Genomic DNA, 12,922 nt, shown 5'->3' on the forward strand with positions numbered 1-12,922 from the left:
TTTTTACAGATTTATTTTAGAGACAGAGAGAGTAGGGGATGGGGGCAGAGGGAGAGGGAAAGAGAAACCCAAGCAGACCATACTAAGTGCGTAATGGAAGATGGGCTCAACCTCAAAGTCCTGAGATCATGACCTAAGCAGAAACCAAGAGTTGGTGCTTAACTGACTGTGCCAGTCAGGTGCCCCAGTAGTAGATATTTTCAGTACCATGTGCAATAACTTATATAAAATGCAAGAATGGACAATTTGAATAATACTTTGAGTAATTATAAGAGTAACATAGTGAACATTATGGAATTAATTGTCATGTTTAGAATCTTACACTCATCAAATGGAAAAAAAAATCACTGTTCCTGGTACAGATAAAAAAGGAATTTAACTGGGCCCTCCAGAAACTTTTGTTTTTCTGATGAAAGTAGATACCTTCCAATAAAATTGCCAGATAGTAGACAATGTACAAATAAGTCTATAAGGATGGTCTCATTCTCAGAATACTGAGTGGTGTACTATTCAGATCAGATAATGAGGCAGGGAGAAGTTAAGCACTTTGCCCATAGATAGGCCCACATCCAGAAATCTGTGGAGCCAGTATTTGAGCCTGGCTTGTCTGATTTCAGAACTCTTGACTGCCTCCTCTCATTCTTCAAGCCCTTTTGCTCTGGAGTGAGTGTATGTGTGGGGCAGGAATGGGTGTCCTAAAAACAGACAAACAAAAAACCTGAATGGAAAAAAAAAAAAAAAAAACAACACATGTATCTTTTCTCTGTAGATGGGCCAGCCACAAAGTTAAGGACTGACTGAGCATCTCTAAACTGGTGGCCATAAAAGACTGTAGGATATTCTGGATGTTATCTTTTCATCTTCTCTGTCTCTGAACAGGGGGTCATCTGTTCCACTGCCTTGATTCTGCCTAGTTAATTAGATTTGTACAACAGCACTCTTTTTGCTATGCTTCTTTGTTTCCTGGGACAGTGGTTCAGCTTCATTAACTGTGGCTTTTCCTATTTCTTCCAACATTGCCTCTTGCAGAATGGTGTTACCTAAATGGTTAACAAAAAATGGTAGTTAGGGTCATCTGGGAAGCGGGCACCAAGAGAAAGTTAAATATGAAAAGATGTTACTTGGGTAAACTTCTATCTGAAAAAAATGGCCAGAGGCCTAGGAAGACTGGGGGATAATCAGACAAAGTGTGATTGCAAATGAAGGACAGAGAGAATAAAGGTAGAATGGAAGAATTCTAGACTTCTGTGAAGTCTAGTGGAGGCTCAAAAGGACATCCATAAGTCTTAAGCCACAGTCCATCATCACTGGGGTTCCACATCTCTCAGAAATAGATGTATCCACATTCAGTCATTAGCTTGGAGCATCCCACGGATGTATGACTTTGATATAAATGCAACAATGGATTTCAAAGAACAGTAGTTAGGGCCCTTGGTCAATTAAACTCATTATAGTTGGAGTATTTCAGTTGCATTCTCATGACCGGTCAAATGCGCCAGAAGGCTCGTTTCACCTGTGCTGTGATGCATGGTGACAAGCATATGATGAGATTTTAATCATGACCCAGCCATTAATACACCAAGATTCTTAATAGAGTTTATCTTTTAGGTCTTTGATTAGTCAAGCAACTATAGAATGAGAACAATGTCATGTTTCCTGACTCTGTAGTAATAAAAGCAGGCATTCCAAAAAATAAGGGCAGTGTAGTACACTAGGGCAGTTAGAACAGTTCTAAAGAAGAGGCATTTAGACTGGACCTTGACAGTTTGTGGATTTTCTCCTATGCTATGTTCTTCATAACTGCATGTGCCATGTTTTATTTTACATATATGTTATATACACACACATATAAAATGTAAAATTATGTATGTGTATACATGTAGTTGTGTGTGTGTGTATATATATATATTTATAATATATGCTATATGTAATGGCACCATATATATTATATTTAATGGTACCATTTATGCAGACTGTCACAGTAAGCAGCAGAAGACACTAAACTGTGTTCAGAGAAAATGAAGTCATTTAGGGGCCAGATACATTGGAAGATGACACTATCTATTTGTCTTACTAACTTGGCCAAGTTACTTAAGTGTCCTATAGCTCAGTTTACTCATCTGAGAACAAATGGGAACAGCACCTCATTTCAAAGTTGTTTATATAAAATCTAGATGATGGAAGTCAAGTGACATCTAGATACAGTTTAAATGAAGAACTTTCGAGTGTATGGTGATCTCTGATACCAGATCATGCTGCTCATACTCAAGGATCTACAATACTCAGAGAGAGACAACATATAATAATCTTCTCATGCGTTGGAGGAAGCATATCTCCCATTTCTCACCTTTCATTAATTCATTGTCCTATATATATAAGCCTGTGCAAGTTTGCCACCTTCCATTGGGGTGAGGTCCAACAGTGTACTTTAGAAGCTGTGCAGCAGGCAGTCTAATAGGGCTTACCTTTAGTGCCACCTGGATTCACATTCTAAATCAAGTCCTTCACCATATCTGACTGTGCCTTCTGGAGTCTCTGTACCAGACATGAGTCTATCTGCCTTTCTATGGGGTTTTAGCCTAAGTACCCACCCCTGGGAGAAGTCTAATATATTCCCCTTGAATCCCAACATTTCTCATCCTGTTTTAGAAACTGAAGTCCTAACTAGCTGCTCCTGCACTTCTTTTTACCCAAATTTCTTTTTTAAAAAATATTTATTTATTTATTTATTTGACAGAGATCACAAGTAGGCAGAGAGGCAGGTGGGGGTGAGGGGGAAGACTACTTGCTGAGCAGAGAGCTTGATGTAAGACTTGATCCCAGGACCCTGAGATTATGACCTGACTGAAGGCAGAGGCCCAACTCACTAAGACACCCAGGTGCCCCTGTACCCAAATTTCTATAATGCTTTGGGTTAGAGATGCCTCCCAGTGAAACTCAGAAGAGCTACTCATACCTTCTTAGAAAAGTGGAAATTGTGGCTTCAGAAGAGGGTAAACTTGATGTCAAAAGCCTTTCCAAATTACAGAAGAATGTGGCTTGCCCCATGATTAGCCCTTTGATGAGGTGACTTGAAGAAATAATAGTGGTGCACCTAGCTCCTTCTCCCCCCAGCCTTAGGACTGTCTGAAATGGAAAGGGAATCCATGTTCTTTACCAGTGTCAGTGCCATCACTTAATGCAGTGTAGTCTGGAGGTCTATGACTTTCCACTCAGCCTCAGGCACCTCTAGTCAAGGAGGGCATTCCCAGCTTAGCCAAACTGACAGAATGTATAGTTGTTCAGCTAGCCTTTAAGGAGGCCATCAAAAGGAGTCCTTTACAGATTCACCTTTTCACAGACTCCTGAGCTATTGCTAATGACCTTGTGGTTTGGTCTGGCTAATAGCTAACAGGCAATCATTCATACAAGGTAAAAGCATCTGAGGTTCCCAGATAAGGAAGGAATTAACAGAATCCCCAGTTCCTATTATGGTCTCTTATATTTCTATTCATCCTAACAGCCCTATGCTAGAAGCCATTTTCAACAGTAGGGCAGACTCCCACATTCTTCCCAGTATGGACCTCTCAGAGTACAGTCCTTCCCTCCAGCTCATAAAATGGACCCATGCAATTTCAGATCATCAATCAATGCAGTCCTGAATACTTAGGCTCAAGTGGAAAAGACTCCCCCTCTCCTTATCAGCAGCCAAAATTGTGATAGACCTGTGCATTGTCTGTTCCCAAATAATGGAGCCTATCCATTGGGAACATCCAGATGGGGACATATTTCCCTGGGAGATGACCCTCCAGCTGGGACACTTTCTGCTGGGGCTTCCAGATATGTAGACACTACCATTAATACTTACATTGGGCTCCTTTTAGTGACCTCCACCCAGGATTCCTATTCAAAACAGGTAATATCTTCCCTTAGTAAATTTATTCTTGTTCCCTTTGGGTTTTTAGACATTAGCAACTCTGACTAGGTCAGCCACTTTCCCTCTCTGGAGACCCAATAGTAGACTCTCCAACTTAATATTCTTTGGGATTTTCATTTAAGTTACTGATCCCAGGCAGCTGGCCTTGTCAAGTGGCTTAATGGCATCCTGAAAGAGACTGTTTTTAAATTACTTTTGGGTATGCAGTCACTGAAATGGATCAAACTCTCTCAGGCCTTCATCTTGCTTAGCTCTCACTCCCAGGGCCTTCACCCTCATATACCAACTATTAGGCATCCCAGCAAATTCCATTTTTGGTCATCTGTGGCAAGCCTCAAGCTATTATTCTCCAAGGTGATGCCTATTTTATTTTATTCTCTGACTCTACTTCCCCCTTCTTCTCTGAAGTTCCAGTCATCTTCCCTTCTGCTTAAGTCTGGTAACCTAACAAGAAATGAGAGTGGATGGTCCAGTATGATCTTCTCATGATTAAGTGCTTCCAGGCCAAAGCCCATCAAGATTTCTCTGGAAAAACTGAAAATGGTTAGGATTTTCCAAAAAGAGCCTCCTTCAGACTGGTAACTCTCCCTAAATATAGTGGCTACAGTGCCAGGTAATGAAACTAAATTCCCTTACAGGTTTGCAGAAAGTGGAAACCACCACCCCGGGGCCAACCAGTGATGCAGTTTGGGTGTCTAAAGAGGGAAAGAAACTATCCACTTGGTGGAGTCATATTTGTAGACAAAAGTGTGCAAGGAAGCTATAGGTCCCAGACTGACCCCACACTGGATGAAGAAACCCATTCCTTTCTCCCTGAGAGCAACCACAGTCATCTTTAATCAAATACAAATAGCTCAATCAGAATGAATACAACCCAAACTCATCTAATATCAGTGCTCTGTGTGACTATGGCTATTCTTTCTGCTTTATATGGCCTGTCTAGGGTTGCTAGTAAACTGTCAGGCCAAGTCATCACACAGATATAATGCTGGAACAATATGATTCCAGCTCACATTTGTATCACTGGGTTGTAAAGTGGGGAATGTCAGGGAGCCTCACTGGAAAGGCTCACACTGGCATGCCTCTGAGTGTGGGGGCAGAAGGACTGACTTCCTTTTCAGGCAATGGGCTTTCTGGCAGGAATATGTAAATGACACTTGACCCTGCTTTTATGCATCGAATACTGCTACCATCTAACTGGCTGTATGATTTTTCATACAAAAACCCATTCAGTTATAGAGTCTTGTTATTATGATTTGTCCACCACCCTCACTGGTTGATTCAGGAATCCCTAAATAGCATCTGCAGATCTTTCTTAGTCTGGGATATAAATATATCCATGATCTATATATGCCCTGGATGAACTCCTTGGAAAATGAAAGGGGATCCACTGAATTTCTTGTGGAACATGCCCTTGCTGACCCCACAGAGCTCTTTTTTAAATATTTTATTTATTTATTTGACAGAGATCAAAAGTAGGCAGAGAGATTGGAAGGAAAGCTGACTCCCTGCTGAGCAGAGAGATGGATGAGGGGCTCGATCCCAGGACCCTGAGATCACGACCTGAGCCGAAGGCAGAGACTTTAACCCACTGAGCCACCCAGGTGCCCCTACCGCCACAGAGCTCTTAATTTGTTCCAGTTGCAGCAGGCACCAGATATGCAGCTCATTCTTCTGGGAAGCCTCCAAGTTGTATCATGCCAGTCCACCTCCAGGCCATGACCGATATACCAACTGGGTAGCCACATGGATCACCCACCGCCTGGGTAGCTACCACTACAGAACACCTTACTCCTGAGTGAGAGGTCTCATCACTGAGAGGACACAAACTCAAATGACAGGGTCCCTGGAATTCATCCTATAGCATAGTGGCCCCTCAGGGGCACATCACCACATTGGAGACCTTATCACTTGCCCAGATGCCCCTGCCTTGTTTACAGTGAACTCAGAGAAGTGACATAGTGGGAACTAAACCTTTCCTGAAATGATGGATTGAATGAACTTCCCTATTGGAATCAGGGAATGTTCTAGTGGAATATTATTTTTGCCAGATTTTTCTGGCACTTGTCTGCTAACCTTATCCTCTAATGAAAGGATATAGTCAGAGTGTTAGACTGTCAGGCTATTAAATAGGTTTTATGCTGACCCCAGGACAGAATTGTATCTTATTTCCCCATGTGTCAGGTTCAAAGTGCATTCAGAACAATGAAGACCATTTGCTCTTACTTGCTCCCCTTGACTTTTTGCTTCTGTTTGCTTAAATGGCAATTCCCAACCAGGCTACTACAAGTCCTCACCAAGATGATCCTCAACACTATCATGATTATCTCCAACATATTGTTTCTCATATACCTTCCACAACATCAGCAAGACTCTTCACAACACCAATGACAATTTTTTCCCAATGATCTGGAAGACTGCCCACACATTGGGAGTCAAAAATTGCTGGGGCACCTGGGTGGCTCAGTGGGGTAAGCCGCTGCCTTCGGCTCAGGTCATGATCTCAGGGTCCTGGGATCGAGTCCCGCATTGGGCTCTCTGCTCAGCTGGGAGCCTGCTTCCCTCTCTCTTTCTCTCTCTCTCTGCCTGCCTCTCTGCCTACTTGTGATCTCTGTCAAATAAATAAATAAATAAATAAAATTAAAAATTGCTGAACTTGTCATTTAGCTCTAATTGCCTGCCCCTCCCTTAAATGCTCATTTGGCTATGTTCAGTTTCAGTCTACACCTATTTAAAACCATATTGCAGCCTTGAGTTACCCTTCAATTAAATGGCTCACCCATTTTCTGCCTCAATTGGTCCTCACAGAGTCCTGTTGGAGTAGCTTTCAAGGCCACATTGGTGATTCAGTGCCCAGGCACAAACAGCTCTTGGCCTGCAGGTCCCTTTAACCATACCACTAGAACTCTTAGAGCAGAGAGAGCCAGTGAACAGGCATGAGTTCCCCTAGTTTCTTACCAGAGGATCCAACGAATACTTCATACTGAGCATTTATGCCTTTGGAATTCATTGCAGGGTCACAACACAAGACTGACATCAAGTGCATTTTCTCCATTAGCCATCTGACTGGCTTCCTCAGGACCGTGTACTACACTGAACCACATACTATACCTCCTAGCACTGGAAGTTCATGTCAAGGGTAACAAGCCCCTGCATTTCCTACCCTTGCTGGCTACCAACAACCCAAAAGATCCATTTTCATTTGCTCAGTCCTGGACATTTCGGTTCTACTCAGACTGACTGGGCTGGATACAGTGGCCCTTGTCACCAAAACTTAAGTAATTGCAGCTAACCAAAAACCATTGGCCACTCTAACCTGATGTGTACAGTGACACCATAAAACCCTGTCACTTGTGCCACAGTCCCATGAGTCTTTTGCTTATACAACTACCTGACCATAGATTATCTAGATAAGGAAGGAGAGGTTGACTTGCTTCACTCAGCATCATCTCTAGTCCCATCCATGTTGATACAAAAGTTGGGTATTCATCTTTTATTTCCTTTTATTTCTCTTTTTAAAAAGAATTTTTATTTTTAAAGTAGATATAGTTAGGGAGAGAAAGTAGATATAGTTAGGGATTAAAAAAATTTTAATTCCTTGAGAAGTCAAAAATTTCGGGAGTCAAATGAAACAAAAGGAAGTATAAAATGTGGATAGAAATGTTTCTCTAAGGGTAAAACAGTCTTATGGGGGATTTAAAATCAAGAACACTCTGAGTGAGTGGTTTTCAACATGGGCTGCAAGCCCTTCCTCCCCCCAAACCTCCTTACTTTAAATTCACACACTTCTAACTCTGTGTGTCTTTGTGGTATCAGGAAATATTCCCTTGTAAAAAAAAAAGGGGGGGGGATAGGAAATCTGATGCAGTCCGCATGCCTCACCACTGTTTGTTCCTTCTAATTAAGTTATCATCACTTAGACTGTACTGGTGAGAAATGTGGCCAGAGTTCTAAATCATATCTGCTTTGTTAGTGTTACTAAAATGTGAAAAGTTTCAAAGATTTGTATATTGGCATTATATTCCATTATATATATGAACCATATCTTCTTTATCCATTCACCTCTTGAAGGGCATCTTGGCTCTTTCCACAGTTTCTTACTGTGCCCATTGCTGCTATGAACATTGGGGTACAGATGGCCCTTCTTTTCACTATATCTATATCTTTGGGATAAATACCCAGGAGTGCAATTGCAGGGTCATAGGGTAGTTCTATGTCACTTACTTGTGGAGCATAAGGAATAACATGGAGGACATTGGGAGAAGGAGAGGAAAAATGAATTGGGGGAAATCAGATGGGGAGATGAACCATGAGAGACTGTGGACTCTGAGAAACAAACAAGGTTTTGGAGGGGAAGGGGTGGGGATTTAGGTGAGCCTGGTGGTGGGTATTAAGGAGGGCACATATTTCTTGGAGCACGGGTGTGGTGCATAAACAATGCATCTTGGAACACTGAAAAAATAAAATAAATTTTTAAAAAAAAAGGACGGAAAGATTTTAGCCTTCACTGGGACCACTTGCTGTATATACATCAACTCAGAACAGGTCTAAACCTACTTATACCAGACAGCCTAAGAGGCTAAAATATTCCACAGTATTGCACAAATATTTAAACATATTCCCAGAGCCCCAAAATATTCTCAAATACTGACCTATTTTCATGTCTGGATCCCTCAACTTTGTACAATGGCTACAGACTGGATTGCAGACTATTGCCTATATAATTACTATATTAATTTCAAGTGTGCAATATAGTGATTCTCTACTTCTAGGCAACACCTAATGCTCATCACAAGTGTACTGCTTAATCTTTATCACGTATTTAACCAATCCCCCATTTACCTCCATCAGTTTGTTCTCTATAGTTAATAGTCTGTTTCTTGGTTTCTTTCTCTTTATCTTTCTTTTCCTTGTTTGTTTTGTTTCTTAAATTCCACATATGAGTGAAATCATATGGTGTGTGTCTTTCTCTGGCTGACATATTTCACTTAGCATTATACTCTGTAGGTCCTTCCATGTCATTGCAAATGGCAAGATTTCATACTTTTTATGGCTGGGTAATATTCCATTATATACATATATATAATGGAATAATATAATGGGTAATATTCATACACACACATATATGTGTACACACATATATGTGTGTGTGTATATATATGTATACACATATATACATATATGTGTGTGTGTATATATATGTATTACATATATACATATATATATGTAATCTCAGTTTTTTTAATCCATTAATTAGTCAAACGATACTTGGACTATTTAAATCATTTGGCTATTTTAGATAATGATGCAGTAAACATAGAGGTGCCTATATCCCTTTGAATTAGTGTTTTCATATTCTAATTCTATCCATGTCATTACAAATGACTGAAAAAAAATATATATATATATATTTTTTTTCAATCCATTCATCATTCATCAGTCAATGGACACTTGGGCTTCCATTGATTGTTTTTTTTTTCTTTAAGTTTATTTTAAATTCCAGTTACTTAACATACAGTGTTTTATATGTGTGTGTGTGTGTATATATATATATATATATATATATATATATATAAATATATATATATATATATATATATATATATACTGAATTCTGTTAAATATTCAAAACACTTTAATTAATCTCCAATAAGTCCTAGTTGCAGACATTTTAGACTTTATAGTATAGTTTTATTTTATTTTTATTTTTTATTATGTTATGTTAGTCACTATACAGTACTTCATTATTTTTGTTGTATTTTTGATGTAGTGTTCCATGATTCATCGTTTGGATATAAAACCCAATGCTTCATTCAATATGTGTTCTTTTTAATACCCATCACCAGGCTTACTCATCTTCCCACCACCCCACTCCCCTCAGTTTGTTTCCCAGAGTTCACAGTCTCTCATGGGTCATCTCCCCCTCTCATCCCCCCACTCCTTTTTTCCCTTCCTTCTCCTAATGTCCTCCATAACATCCCTTATGTTCCACAAGTAAGTGAAACCATATGGTAATTGACTTTCTCTGCTTGACATAATATCCTTCACTTACAGCCATGTCAGTGCAAAATTTGAGTATTCGTCCTTTCTGATGGCTGAGTAATATTCTAAGGTATATATGGACCATATCTTCTTTACCCATTCATCTGTAGAAGGACATCTGTGTCCTAGAGGCAGAAAGGACCCCTCCCAAGATTAAGGAGAACAGACCAGCATCCTGGCATGTAATAGTAAAACTCACATATCTTAAAACAATGGAAGCCATCTTAAGAGCAGGTAAAGGGAAGAGATTCCTTACCTACAGAGGAAGGAACATCAGAATAATGTCAGACCTGTCCACAGAGACCTGGAAATCCAGAAAGGGCTGACAAGACATATTCAGGGCACTAAATGAGAAGAACATGCAACCAAGAATCCTTTATCTAGCAAGGTTATCATTCAGAACAGATGGAGAGATAAAGAGCTTCCAGGACCATCAGAAACTGAAAGAATATGTGACTTCTAAGCTGGCCCTGCAAGAAATAGTAAGGGAAGGTTCTATAAAAGGAGAAAGACCCCAAGATTGATATAGAATGGAAATTTACAGAGACAATCTACAGAAACAAGGACCTCACAGGCAAACTGATGACAATAAAATCATATCTTTCAATAATCACTCTCAGTGTGAACAGCCTAAGCACTCCCATTAAATGGCACAGGGTTGCAGATTGGATAAAATGACAGGACCCATCAATATGCTGTCTACAAGACACTCACTTTGAACCTAAAGATACACCCAGACTGAAAGTGAAGGGATGGTGAACCATCTTTCATGCCAACAGACCTCACAAGAAAACTGGGGTAGCAATTCTTATACCAGACAAATTAGATTTTAAGCTAAAGACTGTAGTTATAGATAAAGAAGGACACTACATCATTCTTAAAGGGTCTATCCAACCAGACGATCTAACAGTTATAAATATCTATGCCCCCAATATCTTATCTATATAAGATAACTGTTAACCAAAATAAAGAGACATATTTATGATAATTAATTAAAAGTAGGAGACTAAACATTCCACTCAGCAATAGACAGATTGTCTATGCAGAAAATCAACAGAGACAAGAGCTTTGAAAGATACACCAAACCAGATAGACCTCATAGTATAGTTTTAGTGAAATAAAGTTCCTTACAGTAACAGAGAATACCAAATGCTGGTGCATAAACAAGGAATCTTGGAGCACCGAAAAAATTAGTAAAATAAAATAAAAAAATAAATAAAAAATAAAAACAAAGCAAAGAAAAGCAAAGCAGAGCAAAGCCAAGCCAAGCCAAGCCAAGCCGCTAGTTTTCCTAATGGCCACCAGATGGCCCTAAAGAATCAACTCCACTGACATGGAATACAGACAGAATAAAGTCAGTGTAGTTAGAACAAAATGTCTTACAAAACTCTTGTTCTTGTACACTTAAAATAGAAAATAATCTTCAACAAAATAAACAAATTCACAACCTAAGAATCTATGCTATAGGATCTTGCAAAACTGGAATTGTGTAAAGCCTTACTGGGATGAGTAAGTAGTGATCTTAGGATGATAAATAATAATGCATATGTGTAAAAAATATGAAATCTTAGTTATGTGCTTAAGCTAGAAAGTTACATAGACTTCATTGCCCTACTTTTCAATAGAAAGCATAGTTCCTGGACACTCATTTGACAACTCTATAGATAAGGAACAGAATAAAAAAAAAAAAAGTATAAAACCAGGCTTGCTGAAGACTATCATCGACAGGTGTCTTGAAAATCTTCTTTGGATTGTTCTTTTGCAAATTTGTTAGCAGGTTACTTATTTTCTATTTATTGACTTTTATGTGTTCTTTGTATAGTCTGGATACAAATCTTTTATCAGACATATGATGTACTAATATGTTCTTTCAGGCTGGGGTTTGCCTTTTCATTCCTTCAACAGTAACTTCCATGGCACAAAGTTTTTTGTTTTTGATGAAGTTTAATTTATCCATTTTTATTTTCATGGATTATGTTTCTCTATTATATCTAAGAACCTGTGAACAAACTCAGAGTCATTCTACCTTTCTCTTGTTACCTCTAAGCAAATGGATTGCTTTGCGTTTTATATTTAGTTCCAGGATACGTTTTTAGTTACTTTTTGTGTAAGGTGTGAGTTCAGTTTCAAAGATTACTTTTTTGCATATGGACTTTCAAGTTTTTCACCATTATGTGTTTAAAAGACTATTTGTTCTCCATTAAAATACTTTTACGTCTTTGTCAAAAATCAGTTGATTGCACTGGTCATGGTCCATTTCTGGGTTTTCTGTTTTGTCCCATTGATTTCTGTATTCATAATTTCCTAATGTCATACTGTCATTTTCTTAAAGGGAAGGCATTCAGGCTCTAACCATGAAGTATGATGTTAGATACATTTTCCACAGAAATCCTTTATTAGTTTAAGGAAGATCACTTCTATTTCTAGTTCTTCTAGAGTGTTGGTCATGGAAGGATGTTGAATTTTAGGAACCTGTAGAGAGATGGTATGTCTTGTCACTCTTTCTATCACCCAGTTATTACTGCTTGGGGCTTGCTAGCATGGTAGTAAAGTTGGAGGGAAGTGGCATTCTCCAACTTTCTAATGAAGTCGCAGTTGTTGGAATATGTAGTGTGCTTCTGTGTTGGGGGGTCTTTGTAAATGTCTCTACCCCTCGACCAGGGATATAGTTTTTTCCCATCTTCTTTTATCTTCCTTTGTTATTATGCTCCCAGGCTACTTTCTTGGAGTTCTCTCCAAAGTTGGCCAAAGCTTTTTTTTTTTTTTTTCTTATTTCATTTTCTTAAGTTATTTTTTATTTATTTTCAGCATAACAGTATTCATTATTTTTTCCCCACACCCAGTGCTCCATGCAATCCATGCCCTCTATAATACCCACCACCTGGTACCCCAGCCTTCCACCATCCCACCCCTTCAAACCCCTCAGATTGTTTTTCAGAGTCCATAGCCTCTCATGGTTCACCT

This window comes from Mustela lutreola, chromosome 7, assembly GCF_030435805.1.
Source record: "Mustela lutreola isolate mMusLut2 chromosome 7, mMusLut2.pri, whole genome shotgun sequence".
NCBI lineage: Eukaryota > Metazoa > Chordata > Mammalia > Carnivora > Mustelidae > Mustela > Mustela lutreola.